This window comes from Mauremys mutica, chromosome 3 (genome assembly GCF_020497125.1).
Source record: "Mauremys mutica isolate MM-2020 ecotype Southern chromosome 3, ASM2049712v1, whole genome shotgun sequence".
In the NCBI taxonomy this organism is placed as follows: Eukaryota; Metazoa; Chordata; order Testudines; family Geoemydidae; genus Mauremys; species Mauremys mutica.
The window spans coordinates 3,710,914-3,730,386 of NC_059074.1; the positions used below are offsets into that span (position 1 = coordinate 3,710,914).

General features: G+C 53.8%; 1 protein-coding gene across 2 annotated transcripts in view; it reads right to left on the reverse strand.

Moving 5' to 3' along the window:
* DPYSL5 (dihydropyrimidinase like 5) overlaps positions 1–1,173 on the reverse strand; it is a 106,961-nt gene extending 105,788 nt beyond the window's left edge. For both annotated transcript variants that reach the window (XM_045009722.1, XM_045009719.1), the window contains exon 1: positions 1,036–1,173. The gene's annotated coding sequence lies outside the window, so the exon portion shown is untranslated. The remainder of the gene's footprint in view (positions 1–1,035) is intronic.
* Between the last annotated feature and the right edge of the window lie 18,300 nt (positions 1,174–19,473).

Below are 19,473 nucleotides of genomic sequence, written 5' to 3' on the forward strand. Positions count from 1 at the left end.
CCTACCACCCTCACCGCGGGGCCCGGTGCACGGCCCCGGCCGACAAAGCCCAGCCCCGCCGGGCCGCCCAGCATCCCGCACTCGGGGGCCGCCCGGCGGATGCACCGTTCGCGGGGCGGGGCCCGTGGGACCTGCCCGGCCCCAAGGCAACAAAGGCTCGTCCCCAGCCGGCCCCGTCTCCCGCCCCAGCCCCGGGAGAGGCGGCGAGACCCGCCCCGCGGACCCCCCAGCGCCGAGACAAAGGGAGGAGCCGCCCCCGCCCCGGGACACCCCGGCCACAGCCCGGCCCCGCCCCCACCTGCAGCAGCGCGTCGCGTCGGGAGCCGCCCGCCCCCCGGCACCTGCCCCCCAGCACCCCCCAGCCCCCGCTCTGCCCCCCCCGCACCTGCCCCCGCTCTGCCCCCCCGGCTCCGCTTCTGCCCCCCCCCCGGCACCTGCCCATCCCAGACCCCGCTCCTGCCCCCCCCGCCCTCCCCAGACCCCCGCTTCTGCCCCGCCCCGGCACCTGCCCCCCCCAGCCCCCGCTTCTGCCCCCCCCCGGCACCTGCCCTCCCCAGACCCCCGCTTCTGCCCCCCCCGGCCCCCGCCCCCCGCTTCTGCCCCGCCCCGGCACCTGCCCTCCCCAGTCCCCCGCTTCTGCCCCCCCCCGGCACCTGCCCCCCCCCAGGCTCCGCTCTGCCCCCCCGGCACCTGCCCCCCCCAGGCTGCCGCTTCTCCCCCCCCCGGCACCTGCCGCCGCCTCAGCCCTGCCCCCCCCGGCACCTGCCGCCGCCTCCGCTCCTGCCCCCCCCGGCACCTGCCCCCCCCCGCCTCCGCTCTGCCCCCCCGGCACCTGCCCCCCCCTGGCTCCCGCTTCTCCCCCCCCGGCACCTGCCGCCGCCTCAGCCCTGCCCCCCCCCGGCACCTGACCCCCCTCGGCCACCGCTCTGCCCCCCGCCCCCGGCATCTGCCCCCCCAGGCTCCCGCTTCTGCCCCCCCCGGCACCTGCCGGCCCCCGCTCTGCCCCCCCCAGACCCCCGCTTCTGCCCCCCTCACCCTGCGCTCCACGGCGGCTCCGCTGCTCGCCTCGCGCCCGTCCGCGCCTCGCCTCTCCCACCAACCTGCTCCGCTCTGCGGGCCGGAGAGGGGGCGGGGCCGAGCCACCGCCCCTTAGCCAATCACAGCCCGACCCCTGCCCCAGGTGGGCGGGGCCTCCTCCCCTCTGCTCCTAGCGGGCTCGGGAGCGCTCCGCCTCCCCACTCGCTCGGCTGAGGAACCACCTCTCCCGACAGGCCCAGCGCCATAGACACCAGGGGGCGTGGCTCGAACGGAGGCGGGGCCGAGTGCTCTGGACACGCCCACCCCTTCCACCTGCTCCTTCTGGGGTTGCCATGGTGACCAGGGAGCCTTCACAAAGGCCTCTCCCGAGGCTGTGAAAGGGGGGGGCCCCCAGAGGTGCCAGCCGCACCCCATTCATGGACCCCCAGAGCCCCCTCCCCACTGTGCCCCAAAGCACCTCCCCTTCACCCCACTGTGTCCCAAAGCACCTCCCCTTCACCCCAAACCTCCTCCTTCACCCCACTGTGCCCCAAAGCACCTCCCCTTCACCCCAAACCTCCCCTTCACCCCACTGTGTCCCAAAGCACCTCCCCTTCACCCCAAACCTCCCCTTCACAAACGGATATAAATTGTCAGTCAGGAAATTTAGGCTTGAAATTAGACGAAGGTTTCTAACCATCAGGGGAGTGCAACACTGGAACAGCCTACCGAGGGAAATAGTGGGGGAGAAGGACCTCCATGACTTTAAGATTAAGCTAGATAAGTTTATGGAGGAGACGGTATGATAGGATACCAGGCTTAGTCAATAGGTCAATTAAGTGCCACACTGGTAAATAGTACAATGGGTCAATGATATGATATTCTTAACCTTTTTCCAGGGGGTATGGCTGGAGAGTCTTGCCCGCATGCTCGGGGTTCAGCTGACCGCCATATTTGGGGTCGGGAAGGAATTTTCCTCCAGGGTAGATTGGTAGTGGCCCTGGAGGTTTTTCGCCTTCCTCCGAAGCATGGGGCAGGGGTCGCTTGCTAAAGGAGTGGGTGGATTGGCTTATGTGGCCTGCATCTTGCAGGAGGTCAGACTAGATGATCATAATGGTCCCTTCTGATCTTGAATTCTATGATTCTATGATTCTATGATTCACCCCACTGTGTCCCAAAGCACCTCCCCTTCACCCCAAACCTCCCCTTCACACCACTGTGTCCCAAAGCACCTCCCCTTCACCCCAAACCTCCCCCTTCACCCCACTGCACCCCAAAGCACCTCCCCTTCACCCCAAACCTCCCCCTTCACCCCACTGCACCCCAAAGCACCTCCCCTTCACCCCAAACCTCCCCCTTCACCCCACTGTGCCCCAAAGCACCTCCCCTTCACCCCAAACCTCCCCTTCACCCCACTGTGCCCCAAAGCACCTCCCCTTCACCCCAAACCTCCTCCTTTACCCCACTGCGCCCCAAAGCACCTCCCCTTCACCCCAAACCTCCCCTTCACCGCACTGTGTCCCAAAGCACCTCCCCTTCACCCCAAACCTCCCCTTCACCCCACTGTGCCTTCAGGCACCTCCCCCTTATGCCCCAAATCTCCCACTCCATCCTGTTGTGCCCCAAGAAACAGCTCCACCCCCCCAAATCACCGCTTTGCCTCACCCATTGCTGCACTGTTCCCACCTCAGACAGCAGCTCTAGTGGGTGTTTATTCCAAAGGGCACATGTTCTCAAGCCCCTCCCACCCCCAGCACTCAGCACCTTGCCCCCGCTCCACCCCCCTGCGAAGGCCTGCCTGCGATGAAGGTGTCCTGCAGGGGTGCTGCTGAGGGACTGCTTGTTTGCATAGAGGAGGCAGCGTCGCCTAGTGGGTGGAGCACTGAGCTGTGGTTCTGTGTGCTTCTGCTACAGGCATGCTGGGTGGCCCTGGGCAAGTGACTCTTGCCTCAGTGTCCCCATCTGTAAAATGGGGCTAACGATGCTGCGCTCCTTTATAAAGGGCTTGGCGATCTACTGGTGAACTGATGAATCTACTGATGAAAGCTAGAGAAAAGCCTGGTGTTAGGATGATGACAAGTATCAGAGGGGCAGCCGTGTTAGTCTGGATCTGTAAAAGCAGCAAAGAGTCCTGTGGCACCTGATAGACTAACAGACGTATTGGAGCATGAGCTTTCGTGGGTGCATCCGACGAAGTGGGTATTCACCCACGAAAGCTGCTTTTACAGGATGATGACAGTTACCTGGGCTGAATGCCCACAAGGTTGGTGTTAAAAGGTTATGTGCCCACCAGCACCTGAGACGGGTCAGTCTCCGCTGTGCTAGCAGAGTGCACATCAAACAGCACTGATTTGTAGAGCCATGTCCCAGGGTCTCGCCCGTATCCCAGGGCTGGCACCTGGGGGTTCTCCCATGGCATGCTCCGGGCAGCCCCTCCTGCACAGCTCTGGTAGCAGCCCAGTGGAGCTGTCCCTACAGCCTGCGCTTGTTGCTCCTGCAGGTTCGCATGGGTGACGGGTGGGCATGTGGCTCCTGGCAGCATTCAGGGCTGCAGCCCTCTGGGTTTTGTTTCCTCCGTCCTGCCCCTAGGGGCTGGATGTGACACGCGAAGACACTGACACACCAGACCAGGCCCAGGATTGCAAAGGTTCATCCCATGGCACGGCAGGGGCAGTTCCCAACACTGCATAGGGTGACTAGACAGCAAATGTGAAAAATCGGGACGGGGGTGGGGGGTAATAGGAGCCTATATAAGAAAAAGACCCAAAAATCGGGACTGTCTCTCTAAAGTCGGGACAGCTGGTCACCCTAACACCGCAGCAGCTACTGGACAGCGCTGGTCAGGGGTCCAGCCATCAGCAGAGCGGGGGCAGGGCTTAGCCCAGAGACTGGGGGGTGCTCTCAGGCCCACCTCCCCCTCCCCCCTGCTCACAATGGGCCACATGCCCCCCTGCTCTTGGAAATGGCAACATCTGCCATGCAAGGGGAGGGGAGGCGCTGCCAGCTGCCATGCAGCTCGGCTTTCACCATCCAGCAGCTGCTGCCGCCACCTCTCTGCGGCTCCCAGGAACTGCTGCTAGTGCCCATGGGCCACAGGCCTGGGAGTATGGGCCTCAGCTCAGGGCGGGATCCCAGGGCCAGACTATTTTACGCGGGGGAAATGAGAGCTCAGGTTTTCCTGAATCTTCCCCCCTTTATTCAATCCTCCACTGTCAACTGGCAGGAACCCCTGCCCCCCTGAGCCTGGGGGGGGCAGAGTCAAGACAGACTCCCCCTTACCCCCCCCGTTCTGAGCTGTGGGGGAAGGGACCAGGTAGATCACCACCCCTGCACCCTGAAGTGGAGCCCCGGGGGCGGGGTCTCGGTAGAGCACCGCCCCCTTGGAGCCCTGGGGACAGAGTGTAGGTTGATCACCACACCATATCCCTCAAGCTGAGCCCTGGGGGCAGGGTCTCAGTAGAGCTCCGCCCCCTCAGAGCCCTGGGGGTGGGGTGTAGGTAGAGCACTGCCCCCTCAGAGCCCAGGGGGTGGGGTGTAGGTAGAGCACTGCCCCCTCAGAGCCCTGGGGTCGAGGTTTCCCTGGGGGTGGAAACCTCTTTACCAAGCTGCTGCTGCACCCTCTGTAACTCTCACTCAGCCTCCTCAGCTCCTCCCCCCTCCTTCCTGTTTCCTGTCCTTTCAGACTCCCAACAGCCAGTGCTCCCAGTTCTAATAAGCACAAGCAACATCTAAACACCACACTGGCCCATCAGGCTGGTCTGTACAGGCAGCAGATGCAGACCCACTGGTGTGACAAATGCACCCGGTCCTGGGACGAACACTTTGGCAGAGGGACGCTGACCATGCTGCTCTCTGTCTGCTGACGTAGGACATTGCTGCTGTGTTGTCCGTCATTCCCTGACTCGTTCATCTGCACAGCAAGGGAAGGACTGCTGAGCACACGTGATGGAGCGCTCTGAGTTCTCCAATGTTTCCATGGCGCTGAGGCTCTTTGGCAGTCCAGAGGCCTTAGGGCTAAGTGAGCTCCCCATCTGAATGGGGCAGATTGTGCCGTCACCAGCTCCTTGGCAGGCAAAGGGGAGAAATGACGCGCCTTTGCAGGTCTGGAGAGAGGGTCATTGGATCAATCAAACGAGGAGAAGACTTTCTGGGGAACCTGCATGTGAAGTCTGTTGGATAGAGACACCAATTTCAGCCACCCTGGCATGGAGCACAGGCAAAGTCTGGCCTGCTGTGTGACATAAGTGCAGGAGGCCATAGGACCCAGGAATCTGAGGAATTGTACAGCCTGCAGATGGCCAGTGAGGTCTGTAACGTGGTCTGGCATCTCCTGGGGTAGGTAAGCTCATGGTGATGTGGAATCTAACACAGCCCCATGAATTCTATTCTTTAAGGCTGCAACAGTGACAGCTTCTCTTTGTCGACCCAGTGTGGGGAAAAGAGGTAGAATTTAGGTGAACGAAATCATCTGTGTCTGTGCAGATCTTCCTTGAACGACCCAATGATCAAAGCATGGGCCAACCTGAATCCCTTCTCTCCTCAGGTGAGCTGCTACGGCTGCCAAGCACTTGGTGCTGCTGAAAGATCGAAGGGCCAGGTCTGTACTGGAAGGGGAACGTTTCCACCTGAAATCTGAGGTATTTCCTGTGTACCAGATGTCGACCTTGTAGGTCAAGAGCTGCGAACCAGTCCAAGAGCTCTAATGATGGGTGATTATGGAGGCTAAAGTGACCATCCTGAATGTGAAACAGCAGATGAACTTACTCAGACATTTCAGATCTAGGATTGGGTGCCAACCCCTTTCCTTGGGAATCCCAGAGGCATTCTCAGTGCTTTCAGTGCTCTGGGCTTTAGCAGGGACGTCACTACTGCTGTCACCGTCTCTCCTGAGAGGGGTCCCTGAAAAGGGACGGGGTGGGGGTGGCAGCAGAGGGTGACTCCAATTGAATGGACTATCCCATGCTCATGATTTCTCGTGGTCTGAGGCATGGGCGGCCGGTGACCTGGCCATTGGGGGAAGCTAGGCCCTGGCCCCTCCCCTTATGCCCAAGGCCCTGCCCCTCCCCATCTGCCCCCTCCTTCCCCCGCAGGAACCCAGAGCACCCCCACCGTGGCCCCCTGGGGGGGGTGCCAGCGGAGCAGCAACAAAAACAACAAGCTGGTGGCAGAGGAAAAAACAAAAACAAAAGCAAAAAAAAAAAGAAAGAGCCACCGGAGCATAGGAAAAATTGGGGGCTGAGCACCCACCGGCAGCTCCACGCCCCGCCCCCCCCGCCCCAGCTCACCTTCGCTCTGCTTCCACCTCCCCTGAGCTGGCTGCTGCGTCCTGCTTCTCCCCTTGCGCCGCCATCCAGCTGATTAGCGCAAGCCTGGGAGGGAGGGGTGAGGAGGAGGAATGAGACATGCTTGGGAAAAAGGTGGGGCCAGGGCGGGGATTTGGGGAGGGATCCAATGGGGGAGGGAGGGGCAGAGTCAGGGCGGGGCCGAGGTGGAGTTGGGGTAAAATATTGGGACAATTCGCATCCCAGCCGAACATCGGTCGGGACGTGGGACAAACAAGTAGATATTGGGACAGTCCCGATAAAATTCACCCTACCTGGGCTGGCCAAGGCCGAGCGCTGGGAACCGCAGGAGGGGGTCTGGCCTGGGGGTGGGCCGTGGATGTGGCCGTGCTAGGCTGTTTGGAAAGGCTCAGCCTACCCCTGCCTACGATACCTGCTGCCCGTGGTCTGAGGCAATTTGATTCCAGGCCTCTCAAAAATAAAAAGGCGATTACCAAAAAAGGAGGAGGGCGAAGGAGCTTCCACTGGCTCCAACTGGCTCCTGGCGACGGCCTCAAGCTGGCTGCGTGACGCAGCCGCGGGGGCCGCAGCGCAGAAGGAAGAGGCAGCCGCAGAAGCTCTGTTTCTTCTTCAGCGGCTCTGCTGATCTTAGTGGGCTGCAGTACCAGCAGGAGGAGCTTCGTTCAGAGCCGCGTCGGGACCTGACCGGCTTTCTTTCCAGGGCTGGCAATGGAGCATCGCTCTGCGTCTTTCAGAGAGGGCAGGGCTGAGTTGGTTCAGAGCCTTCAAAGGCAGCTCCCCAGGCCTTGTCTGGCCCTCTTCCCGTGTCTCTGGTGCTGGCAGCCATGGAGCGCTGCACACGCCAGTGTCTGATGCATCCACCGTCCCCTTCAGGGATGAATGAGCCACCAAATGGCCTCAGCTACAACAGCCGTCAGTGGTTCCATGTGACTCAGCGAGTTTCTCCATAAACCAGGAAGGAGCTGCCCCGTGATGGTGCGCCTGGTCGTTCGCACTGTGCGCCCGGAGACCTGATGATCCGTAGCTCGTCCTGCCACATACATCTCGTTATTTCAGCTCTTTGTCTCTAGGAGTCACTGTGGGGGTCCTGGCTGTCTGGACCCACCGCCACGCTCAGAGATCCCAGCACCGGGGAGGGGGTGTAAAAACCCAGCCGACAGGCCCTGAGAGCACCTACCTGCCCTGGGAAGGGCCAGTGCCGCAGACACTGGGCTCCGACCTATGTTCCTTGCCGGTTCCGACAGCCACTCAGTACTGGCAGGGGTGGCTCTAGGATTTCCGCCGCCCCAAGCAGGGCGGCGCGCCGCGGGGGGCGCTCTAGCGGTCGTCGGTCCCGCGGCTCCGGTGGACCTCCTGCAGACGTGCCTGCGGATGCTCCACCGGAGCCGCGGGACCAGCGGCCCCTCCGCAGGCATGTCTGCGGGAGGTCTGCCGGAGCCGCCTGCCGCCCTCCCACTGGGACGCCGCCCCAAGCGCGCGCTTGGCGCGCTGGGGTCTGGAGCCGGCCCTGAGTACTGGGCACGCCACAGCGGAAGCATGTCTAGAGCTTAGGGCATTTCCCAGCGCCACCTGCACAGGGATCGCCCGCGTGTGCACACGCAGCAGACATCCCTGAAAGGTTTCAGTGTGCCCAGCTCGAGTGGCAGAAGGGGCCCCCAGCCGTGGCTGGTGAGGAGGAGGACGTCACTGCTGGGACAAAGGGCTCCTCCGGCTGCAGATGTTCTTCCTCATTCCCCTGGTCTTTCTGATTGGTTTCAGGCGGCTTCTCCCATGTGCCCCCTCGTGGCACGGCATGAACGTAGGAATGGCCACACTGGGTCAGCCCAATGGTCCAGCTAGCCCAGCATCCTGGTGCCAGCGGCCCTGTGGTGACTCTAGAGTGTGGGGACCAAGCTCAGGGCAGACTGCGACGAATCAGGGCACAAACCCCACATTGGTTGTGAGCTCTGGACTTTGACTTCACCAACCAGTTATCAAGGGTGAACTCCTGGGAAGCTATAACTGCCTTAGCATGGAGTCCCAGACAGTCCCCTTGGGTTCTCCAATCTGTCCTGCCACCCAGGTGAGCCTGTTTTGTGCTAGATGGTCCCTTACACCAAGGATCGCAGCAATACCCAGGTTTCTGCCAAGGACCAGTCACTTACCCCAGGTCAGTTGCCCCTCAGATCTCACAGCAAAGAGCCAATCATATAATAAACTCCACACCGCATTACCGGGAGGAAAAGGGAGGACGAGCATTACCTACAAGGTTAAAGTGGGCCAATGAGTTACACGCTTCCATTTCAAACGGTGAGAGCGGCTCTAACCAGCACGCTCTGTACGGCCTTTAGGGCTAAGCCAGGCTAAGAGCCTCGGCCCCAAAGCCGCAGCAATGGGGGACAGTGTCTCTATTCCCTTCCCCTCCTTCTGCCCGGAGCTGCAAACTCAGCGGGTGGGAGGACTGCACTAGCTAGGCTCAGCTGCGGGGAGAGTGACAACAAAATCTTTTGTCCTACTTCCGGCCAGTGTCACTGGGCCTGCCATGGTGAGCAGGACAGAACAGCCTCTGCTGGCACCCAGCAGGTCACACCGGTCACCGTCTCTCTCCTGGCTGGGAAGTCACACGCTCAGAATGCACCGGCTTAGCCATCACCGCACCGCACGGTTTACAGCTGCTGTAAACACAATCCCAGTGCTACATATACAATGGTGGGGTCTAAATTAGCTGTTACCACTCAGGAAAGATCGTGGAGTCACTGCGGCTAGTTCTCTGAAAACATCCACTCAATGTGCAGCGGCAGCCAAAAAAGCGAACAGAATGTTGGGAATCATTAGGAAAGGGACAGATAATGAGACAGAAAATATCCTATTGCCTCTATATAAATCCATGGTACGTCCACACCTTGAATACTGCGCGCAGATGTGGTCGCCCCATCTCAAAAAAGATCTATTGGAATTGGAAAAGGTTCAGAAAAGCAAACAAAAATGATTAGGGATCTGGAACAGCTTCCGTATGAGGAGAGATTAATAAGACTGGGACTGTTCAGGTTAGAAAAGAGATGACTAAGGGGGAATATGATAGAGGTCTATGAACTCATGACTGGTGTGGAGAAAGTAAATAAGGAAGTGTTATTTACTCTGCATAACACAAGAACTAGGGGTCACCAAATGAAATTAATAGGCAGCAGGTTTAAAACAAACAAAAGGAAGTGTTTCTTCACACAACACACAGTCAACCTGTGGAACTCCTTGCCGGAGGATGCTGTGAAGGCCAAGACCATAATAGGGTTCCAAAAAGAACTAGATAAATTCATGGAGAAAGGTTCTGTGACAGGTTGGATCACAGAAATCCCCTGGGGGCTGCCAACTGATGTGCCAAGACTACTTCTGCCCCTGCCTTCCCTGGCAGCTTGGGACTTCACTGCCCTGCCCGGTTTGCGCCAGACCTGCTAGCCTGCTGCAAAACCAGAACCAGGCTTGAACCACGTCCCTTAACAGCTGTAGGCTTAAACTGAAAGCAGCTTAAGAAGTGTTTCTGTCTTTAACACTCAGGGTACGTCTACAGTACGAAATTATTTCGAAATTATTCTATTCGAAGTTTCTGAAGCAATTTTATACATTCGGGCGTGTGTCCCCCCACTAAAGTGCGTGAATTCAGTGGAGTGCGTCCACAGTACCAAGGCTAGCATTGAATGTTGGAGCGGTGCACTGTGGGTAGCTTAACAGTTCCCGCAGTTCTCGCCATCCATTGGAATTCTGGGTTAAGCTCCCAGTGCATGATGGGGCAAAAACATTCTCGCGGGTGTTTCTGGGTGTGACGTTAGTCGCTCCTCCCTCCGTGCAAGCTATGGCTGCGCCTTTTTGGTGTGCAGACGCCATACAGCTTTCAGCAGACAGTGCAGTGCGGTGCACTGCTTCTCTCCTGGTACTATGAATCCACCTCGCATTTCCTCTCATCTTTCTATGTAATCTCTGTAAGTATCTACTCTTTCTCTTTCTCATCGACCACTTCCTCTGCCAACTCTGCTCGGCCATCGTGAACCAAGCAGCACAGCTTCTCCATGTTGTCTGTCCTGGGCTCCCGCTACAGAAGACAACCATTTCCACCCTTTTTTTGGCTATCGTGAACCGAACAGCACCTCTTCCGCTGCCACTCTGCTCTCCTACGTTTTTTGCACCCTTTTTCCAGGATTACCCATGCAGGCGCCATAGCGCAGCAAGCATGGAGCCTGCTCAGATCGCCGCTGCAGTTTTGACCATTGTAAATACCTTGTGCATTATCCAGCAGTATGTGCAGTACCTGCAAAAGTGGACGAGGAAGCGACGACAGCGCGATTACTATACTGATGAGAACATGCACACAGACGTTCCTAGAAGCACGGCATGTGGCGATTGGGAGATCATGGTGGCATTGGGCTAGGTTCATGCCATGGAACGCCGATTCTGGGCCCGGGAAACAAGCACTGACTGGTGGGACCGCATAGTGTTGCAGGTCTGGGATGATTCCCAGTGGCTGCGAAACTTTCGTATGCATAGGGCCACTTTCATGGAACTTTGTGACTTGCTGTCCCCTGCCCTGAAGTGCAAAGACACCAAAATGAGAGCAGCCCTCACAGTTGAGAAGCGTGTGGCCATAGCACTGTGGAAGCTTGCAATGCCAGACAGCTACCAGTCAGCTGGGAATCAGTTTGGAGTGGGGCTGAAGTGCTGCAAGTAGCCAACGCAATCATTGACCAGCTGCTATCAAGGGTAGTGACTCTGGGAAATGTGCAGACCATTGTAGATGGCTTTAATGCGCTGGGGTTCCCTAACTGCGGTGGGGCGATAGACGGAACGCATATCTCTATCTTGGCCAGGGCACACCAGGGCGGCCAGTACATAAACCGCAAGGGGTATCCCTTTTCCATGGCGCTGCAAGCACTGGTGGATCACATGGGACATTTCACTGACATCAACGTGGGATGTCCAGGAAAGGTGCATGACGCTCGCATCTTCAGGAACTCTGGTCTGTTTGAATACCTGCAGGAAGGGACTTACTTCTCAGACCAGAAAATTACTGTTGGGGATGTTGAAATGCCTATAGTTATCCTTGGGGACCCAGCCTACCCCTTAATGCCATGGCTCATGAAGCCGTACACAGGCAGCCTGGACAGTAGTAAGGAGCAGTTTAACTATAGGCTGAGCAAGTGCAGAAAGGTGGTAGAATGAGCTTTTGGACATTTAAAAGCGCGCTGGTGCAGTTTACTAACTTGGATAGATCTCAGCACAGCCAATATTCCAATTGCTGCTTGTTGTGTGCTCCACAATATCTGTGAGAGTAAGGGGGAGACGTTTATGGCGGGGTGGGAGGTTGAGGCAACTCACCTGGCCGCCAATTTTGCACAGCCAGACAACAGGGCGATTAGAAGAGTGCAGCAGGGCGCACTGCGCGTCAGAGAAGCTTTGAAAGCCAGTTTCATGACTGGCCAGAGTACGGTGTGACAGCTGTGTTGTTTCTCTTGAAGTTACCAGCCCCCTATATATATGAAAGGAAATAAAGTCACAATTGTTTAAAAAATATTCTTTATTATTTGTTGCACAGCACATTGAGAGAAATTAGAAGGTAGACCAGGGGAGGGGGGGGGCATTGGGTTAGGGGGGTGGAGGAGGAGGGAAGGACAAGTCCAGAAACCAAATAAAAAGTTCGCATATCCCAGCTTTCTGCTGCTTGGGCGATCCTCTGGGGTTGAGTGTGTGGGTCCCCGTAGCCTCCTCCCTCGTGTTCTTGGGCGTCTGGGTGAGGAGGCTATGGAACTTGGGGAGGAGGGAGGGCGGTTATACAGGGGCTGCAGCGGCAGTCTGTGGTCTTGCTGCCTTTCCCGCATTAGTTCCACCATTCAGCGGAGCACGTCAGTTTGCTCCCCCATGAGCTTGACCATAGTATCCTGCCTGCTCTGATCGCGCGCGTCCCTCCTCTCTTTGTGTTCCTGTAATGCTTTACGGGACTCCGCAATTGTTTGCCTCCATGCATTCAGCTGGGCCCTAGCAGTGCGGGAGGACTGCATGAGCTTGGCAAACATGTCATCCTGAGTTTGTTTTTTCCACCTTCTAATCTGGACCAGCCTCTGGGATGGAGTAGATAGGGGCTGCGTTGAAACATTTGCACCTGCAGGAGGAGAAAAAGGGAGGGTAGATACATTAAGAGATACATTTCAGAGAACAAAGGGGACACTCCTTCTCAGTGAAACAGGCAATTCATAGTACACAGCACATGTTCTTTCTGTACAAGGTCGCATTTTGCCTCTCATACTGAAGTGCCTGCCACCTTGGTGTGAGTAAGCCATCCAGGGGCGGCTCTACAAATTTGGCCGCCCTAAGCAGTCATGCCCGGGAGGCGCCCCCGAGCCGCGGGAGCAGCGGACCTCCCGCGGGCATGACTGCGGAGGGTCCGCTGGTCGCGCGGCTCGGCTGGACCTCCCGCAGCTGTGGGCGGTTCGCTGGTCCGGCGGCTCCAGTTGAGCTGCCGCAGGCATGCCTGCGGGAGGTCCAGCCGAGCCGCGGGACCAGCGAACCATCCGCAGTCATGCCTGTGGGAGGTCCACTGGAGCCGCCGGCCGAGTGTCCCCTCCGCAGTCATGCCTGCGGCAGGTCCGCTGCTCCCGGGGCTCCGGTGGACCTCCCGCAGGCATGACTGCGGCAGGTCCGCCGGACCAGCCTGCCGCCCCCCCGGGAAAGGGCCGCCCCAGGCGGGTGCTTGCCCCGCTGGACTCTGGAGCTGGCCCTGAAGCCATCGCACACGGCCGGGCAACAGAATTCAGCTTGCAGGCAGCCATGGTACGCCCTAGGGGCACGTGGGGTTCTGCTTCTTCCACATTCATTTCAAGGCTTTCAAACTGCCGGGCCCCCTTTCCCATAGCAAGCAATGCCTGGTGGGTTTGCCATAGAAAAGGTGGTCTTGCAGGCTCTCTGGGATGATTGCTTCACACAACACCCCACACCCACCGCGTGGCTCCAATGAGGCTCTGAGCACGGATGAGCACTTTAAACTAAACGCGAACAGCCCAGCGTGGCTGGGTTTCCTCCCCGCCCCACACCGTGTGGCTCCGATCAGGCTCTCACTCACCAGACGTGCCTTCTCCAGGGTCATGGTCCGGGAGCCCGCATTGGGAGTGGGGGGAGGCTGTTGGATCCAGCGTTAAGAGTAGTTCCCAGCTGGGGGGGGAAACGGATTCCCCACTTGCCGCCTGTGCACTGTCCTCCTCCTCTTCGTCCTCCAATGTCTCTTCCTCCTCGCTCCGTGCAACTCCCCCCTTGCAGGTGTCCACGGACAGTGGTGGGGTAGTGGTGGCGTCACTCCCCATAATTGCATGCAGCTCACGGTAGAAGTGGCATGTATGGGGCTGTGACCCAGAGCACCTGTTCGCCTCCCTGACTTTTTGGTACGCTAGCCTGAGCTCCTTGATTTTTGTACGACACTGCTCTGTGTCCCTGGAGAGCCTCTTTCCGTCACGGCCCTGGAGACTTTAGCGTAGGTATTTGCGTTCCTTTTGTCGGAGAAAAACTCAGTTCTCGCTTTTTCTTTGGGTGCAGCAAAATCAAATACTTTATTAATTCTCCAGTAATTACAATGGAGAGAGAGAGTGTCCTAGGACACAGGTTTGCCCCAGTCCCGGACAGGTCTCTCAACAGGTAAACAATTACAGCAGCATTTATACCTTTGTTACAGACAATAACAAGCAATAATACAGACAATAATGAGCAACAGCTGCATTTTGTTTATACATAAGCCATCCTGCTATCTTATTTTTCTCACTCCTAGAAGACACCAGTTTGCATATTTGGTTATAAGTTGCAAGGTCGTAATAACTTTTTACACAGTTTCTTTCCCTCTCGCCTCACACCAGCCTCGCTTCTGCAAGTCTCACGTCATTAGGGTTACAATATGGCCTAACTCTTGCTAACTGACTGACATGCATTAAGATCCCCTTCAAATCCTTATTAATTCTTTCCCTGCTTCCTCACTCCCCCCTTTTGTACTTCTAGTACAACAGATATTTTCAAATCTCTATTTGCATTAAACCATGGATTTCAGATTCTACATCAGATGCTTCAACCTTAGGGGTTTTCATTGGATGTAATGACAATGCATGATTAGTATGGACATGAAAGGTATTACTTTTAGTACATCTTTTACAACAACAACATAATCCTAAGCTAACTAATATCAATACAAGCAATAACATTTCCATAGCAATAATATAATGGGGTTGTTATACAGTTTTGGTCACAAAGCATAATACATCATACTTAGTACATAAGTAAACATCCTATAAGGCGTATGAAAGGCACACTTTTCAACTTGATATATATTCTGAAGCATATGAATTTGCCCTTGTATTTCAGAGATTCTTTGAACCTCCGGTAACAATGAAAGCAAATCTTAAAACCTTTTAGGTACTAAACTAGTCCAATTAAAAAATATCTGGAACCTAAGGCTACTTGCAAAATTTTATCTGCAGGCCAGTAAACAATATGATTGCCTGCAGCAGTGGTAAGATTAATATGTATATCTTGCAGTGTGATGGCTTTAACGTACACACAGCTATCATTAGCTTGAAAAAAGTAGGTGTTCTGTCAGGATAGTTCCTTGTCTTCTACCCTTCCAGCAAATGTTATCATGAACAGTGACAACTTCCCCTGGCTTCAGGTATGGATACACTGAAGCTGTAGGGGTTCTAACAGCCAAAATGACCATTGACTCCCTATTCTTATCCAAAATGTCAGGTGTTATTCTAGGGGCACTGTCTATAAATCAGTTAGGTGTACCAGGTGGTCTAATTTCCCAGATGTCTTGGTAAATAATTCAGTCCCACATGCATCCTCCTCATGGACCCGGCAGGATTCGGTATGTGGGAGCCCACACACCCCTAACCGGTCCATATGCTTGGAAGGAGCACTGTGAATGTCCACACTTTCATCCAGAAAGTGTTCAAGTATGTTTCCATGACCACAGATCAGATGGTACTCCTGACGTGTCTGTAAGGGCAGTGGGCCAAGTCTGGTGCTCTAGATCATTCCAAATGGCCATCAGCTGGTCATTCAGGAAATCCTGAATTTTTAAACATACTAGATCCCACTGCAATGCCTTCCCAGCCTCAGTGATATTCAATACCATCTCTGTCAGTAACTTCTGGGTCATAGAACTAAGGGTGGAAATGACATGTAACTCACCAATTCCAGCCTGTACTTAAGATAGCTGAGCTTCAAAAATAAGGCTAGTGGCCTTTTCTAGTTGGCCCAATTTCTTATCATGTTCTTGGCTTTTAAGAATATTCCAAATGGCTGCTGCACTATTGGCCCTAGCCCACAGGGATCTGCTCAATTCCCCCTTTTTCCAGAAGAAATAACCCAGGCTTTCTGTTGTGCTAATCTAATGGCAGCCCCTTTGTGAGCAATTTTGGTATGTAAAAGTGATCTGAAAACTGGATAAGGGCAATGTCATTTAAAATCCAGTTAGGGAGGGCAATACATGCTGAAGGATTTATCCAAAACACAGGGCGCAACCTGTAGAATAAACCCCAAAATCCAATCAATACCACATTCTCAAGCAGGGGTCCCACAAATTTCTTCCTGCCAGTGTATAATTCTTTCTTTCTTCACCAGGGTCAGTTCTCAATGTCCTTTTTAGTCAGGAATTCCTGGACTTTGGCAATGTCAGTGGAGTGAGTGTTCCATCTTTTTCTAGAAAAGTTCAAAGGCACAGTAGATCTGTCAGTGGACAAGGGAGAGGTTAACTAGCACGTCACCTTGTCCTTTTCTCCTGCTGTCCAGAAGCACAGTAGAACTAGAAGAAGTTTATAGCCTAATCATCAGTAGGAGAATCCTCCCAAGGTGGAGGGGTCTTTTTGCAGTAAGAATCATGGGTCCACGCAGGTAGTCCTTGACACTTCACAGCAGTGTTGGTGGTTAACAGGACTTGGAAAGGGCCTTTCCAGCGTGGAGCCAAGGCAGTCTTTTGTTGATGGATCTTTATGTAGACCCAGTCTCCTGGTTCCAACGAGTGGCAAGGTTGCACAGGATCCTTCGGTAGTGCTTCCTTCACCTGTGTATAAAAAGACTTAACACATTTCATTAGTGCCTGACAATACTTAAGCATTATGTCATCCATCAAATGAATGTCCATCTGAGCTAGGGTTAGTGGGGGTGCAGTTGGTAGTCGCATTGGGCATCCTGTCAAAATTTCATGAGGGCTGAGTCCAGTCTTTCGATTGGGAATGGCTCTCATACTCATCAATGCCAAAGGAAGGGCATCTGGCCACTTTAAGTTTGTCTCAGCACAAATCTTGGCCAGTTTATTTTTTAAAATCCCGTTCTGGCGTTCCACTATCCCAGCAGATTGTGGGTGGTGAGGGCAGTGAAGGTTGTGCTGGATCTGCAAAGCTGCACATAACTCCTTTACAATCTGTCCAGTAAAATGAGTTCCACGATCACTGTTGATACTCACAGGGATGCCAAAACGTGGTACAAAATCTTTAAGCAGAAGTTTCACAACAGTCCTGGCATCTGCTTTCCTGCAGGGAAAAGCTTCAACCCAATTGGTAAATACATCAACTAAAACTAATACATATTCATAACCACAACATTTAGACATTTGAATAAAATCAATCTGAATATTTACAAAAGGTCCCCAAGGAGAAGGGTGGGCTGCCCGCTTAGCTTTAACAGCTTTACCAATGTTGTGCTGTTGACAAATCACACAGTGTTGACAGTAGGAATGTGCTACAGAAGGGAAACTGGGTGGACACCAATCTCGTTTAACTGCAGCAACCATCCCCCCCTTTCCTTGGTTGTCAGCCAAGTCTTAGCTGTGAGCGGTGTCCTTGACTGGGGCCAGCGCCTTATCCTTAGACTGAGCATGTTAGCTATTCTTTTTTCTTCCCTTCTTGGCTTCTTTTAACCTACAAAGGAAACTTCCACTCTTCACTCATACACCTTCTTCCATACCATGAACACATAAACATTGCTGTTATACAGTACATTAGTCTTATTATTCAATGTATGCTACATATACCCTTTCACTAAAATAACTTTATTACAGAGCTTTGGAGCAACAAGCCAGGACAAGCACACCCACTTTGAGGAGTTCACTTAATATAACCTCTAGTCCAATAGCTTCCCACCATCCCTAGCCCTCTGGCTAGAAATCTGAGGTAGCCAGAAGATCCCATGTGCAATATGGGGAGTGGGTTAACTTTTCATGTCCTTGCTTCCAAAGACTGTTGGAATACAAATTTTAACAACAAATAACAAATTTTCAATTAACAATCTGGCCAATGAAATTTCTTTTTCTTACTTAAGGAAATGTATTAGACTTTAGTATATCACATTTTCCTGATTTATCCAAACACTTTGTATTCTAAGTTGAACAAAACAAGTATCTGCATTTCAATCCAACACTTCCGCTTGATTTCAAATCAGATCATCCCATGAAAATATTAAACACAACAATTCTGGCCACGAGACAAACACCACAAGACAGAACATAGAACACAAAACATAATTTTTACTGTGCCAGTAAATCATGGTACGTTGAATGCTGTTCAGCTGGCATCAGTTCTCTCTGATTATCTGAAAGACAAAAACAGAGGTCTACTCCTTCTGGGCAGTCAATCATTGCTTAAAATATACAAATACCCTTGTTGATTTCAGGCAAAATAGAGGAATTACCCCATATTTTCTTGTATTTGTTTCATAGGCAGCCCAGGTTTCAGTGGCTTCTACCTTATCAGTTAGATAATTTGCATTAATACAGTTGCTTTCTGGATTGCTTCTGGATCCAAAGCTATTCACAGCTTAAAGATTCTTATCTTAAAAGGGACATAATTATCTTTACCAGAATTTATTTACAAACATTTCAAAGACACCAAGAACTTTTCTCTTTAGCATTTTTTACAAAGTTCAATTGCTGTTCCCTCCAGCAACTGCAGAGTTAATTCTTTTCACTCTCCCTTAAATCACTTGCTTAAATCACTTATCAGTTCAAATCACCATTCCAAATATTCTCCTGGGTATTTGAAATCCCCATGCTTATACTTACTTACTTCTTCCTTCCACTACACCCACAAAATTTCCAACCTGTTTTCCAATCTCTCTGTCTGTTGCCTGCCCGCTTGGGCCCGATCCTGCTTTTCTCGCTGAACCGTCCCTTCCATGGGCACCAACTTGTTCCACTACCAGTTTAGCTCGGAGGATGGGCTTCTCAACTAGCCCCCCACCCTTCTGGTCTTTTCCCTATAACATTTTTACTCACAAGACTACCCGAGTCCTCCCTCATGAGGCTTGCCACCTGGGCAAAAATACATGGCCATTGGGTAAAGACCATTTACTTAACATATAATCCAAACCACTTTAGGGGGTTTATCCAGAGACCCACCCATTTGTCTGCTGACATTTAAACAGAAAAGAAAATTACACAGAAAGCAGAGAGAATTACAGTCTAAGCCAGATTTTCCTACTTCTATTACATTGTCCATTACAGGGGGCGGGACAGAAGGATCTCAATACAACCTCAGAGCTTCATCGCACACATGGCTTCCACCATGAGGAATTACGAACGAGACATAGGCGGCAGGTTCGTATAATTTTTGGTGGGGCCCAAAATGGTGGTCCCCCCCCCGCTCTCACCCTGTAAGCTGATATAAAATTAAGCTACAATGCGTCAGCACCACAAGATTACAAGGATCAATTAAAAGTGGAAAGTCAGAAGCAGCACTTGTCTATTAATACCTAATATACGGTATTAAATTTTGTTGCACCTGTTGTGACAAAGTGGGAATGTTCTTAATGTTTTCTCTGAATACTGTGTGGGTGCCTCAGTTTCCCCTGCAAAGTGCCAACTGACGGTGTTGGGGACAAAGAGATCAGGTGGCCTCCTTGTCCGGAAGAGACACAAAGGCCAGATGAGGGAGTGTCAGTTTGGAGCTGGCTGGGGAAATCGGGAGAGGCCCAGAACTTGGGTCTGGGCTCCCCACCCCCCAAGATGGACCTGACCGAGGGGTCCTGTTTTCTGTACCTACAAGCTCTGTTTAAACTGTGTTCCTGTCATCTAATAAACCTTCTGTTTTACTGGCTGGCTGAGAATCACATCTGACTGCGGAGTTGGGGTGCAGGGACCTCTGGTTGCCCCAGGACCTGC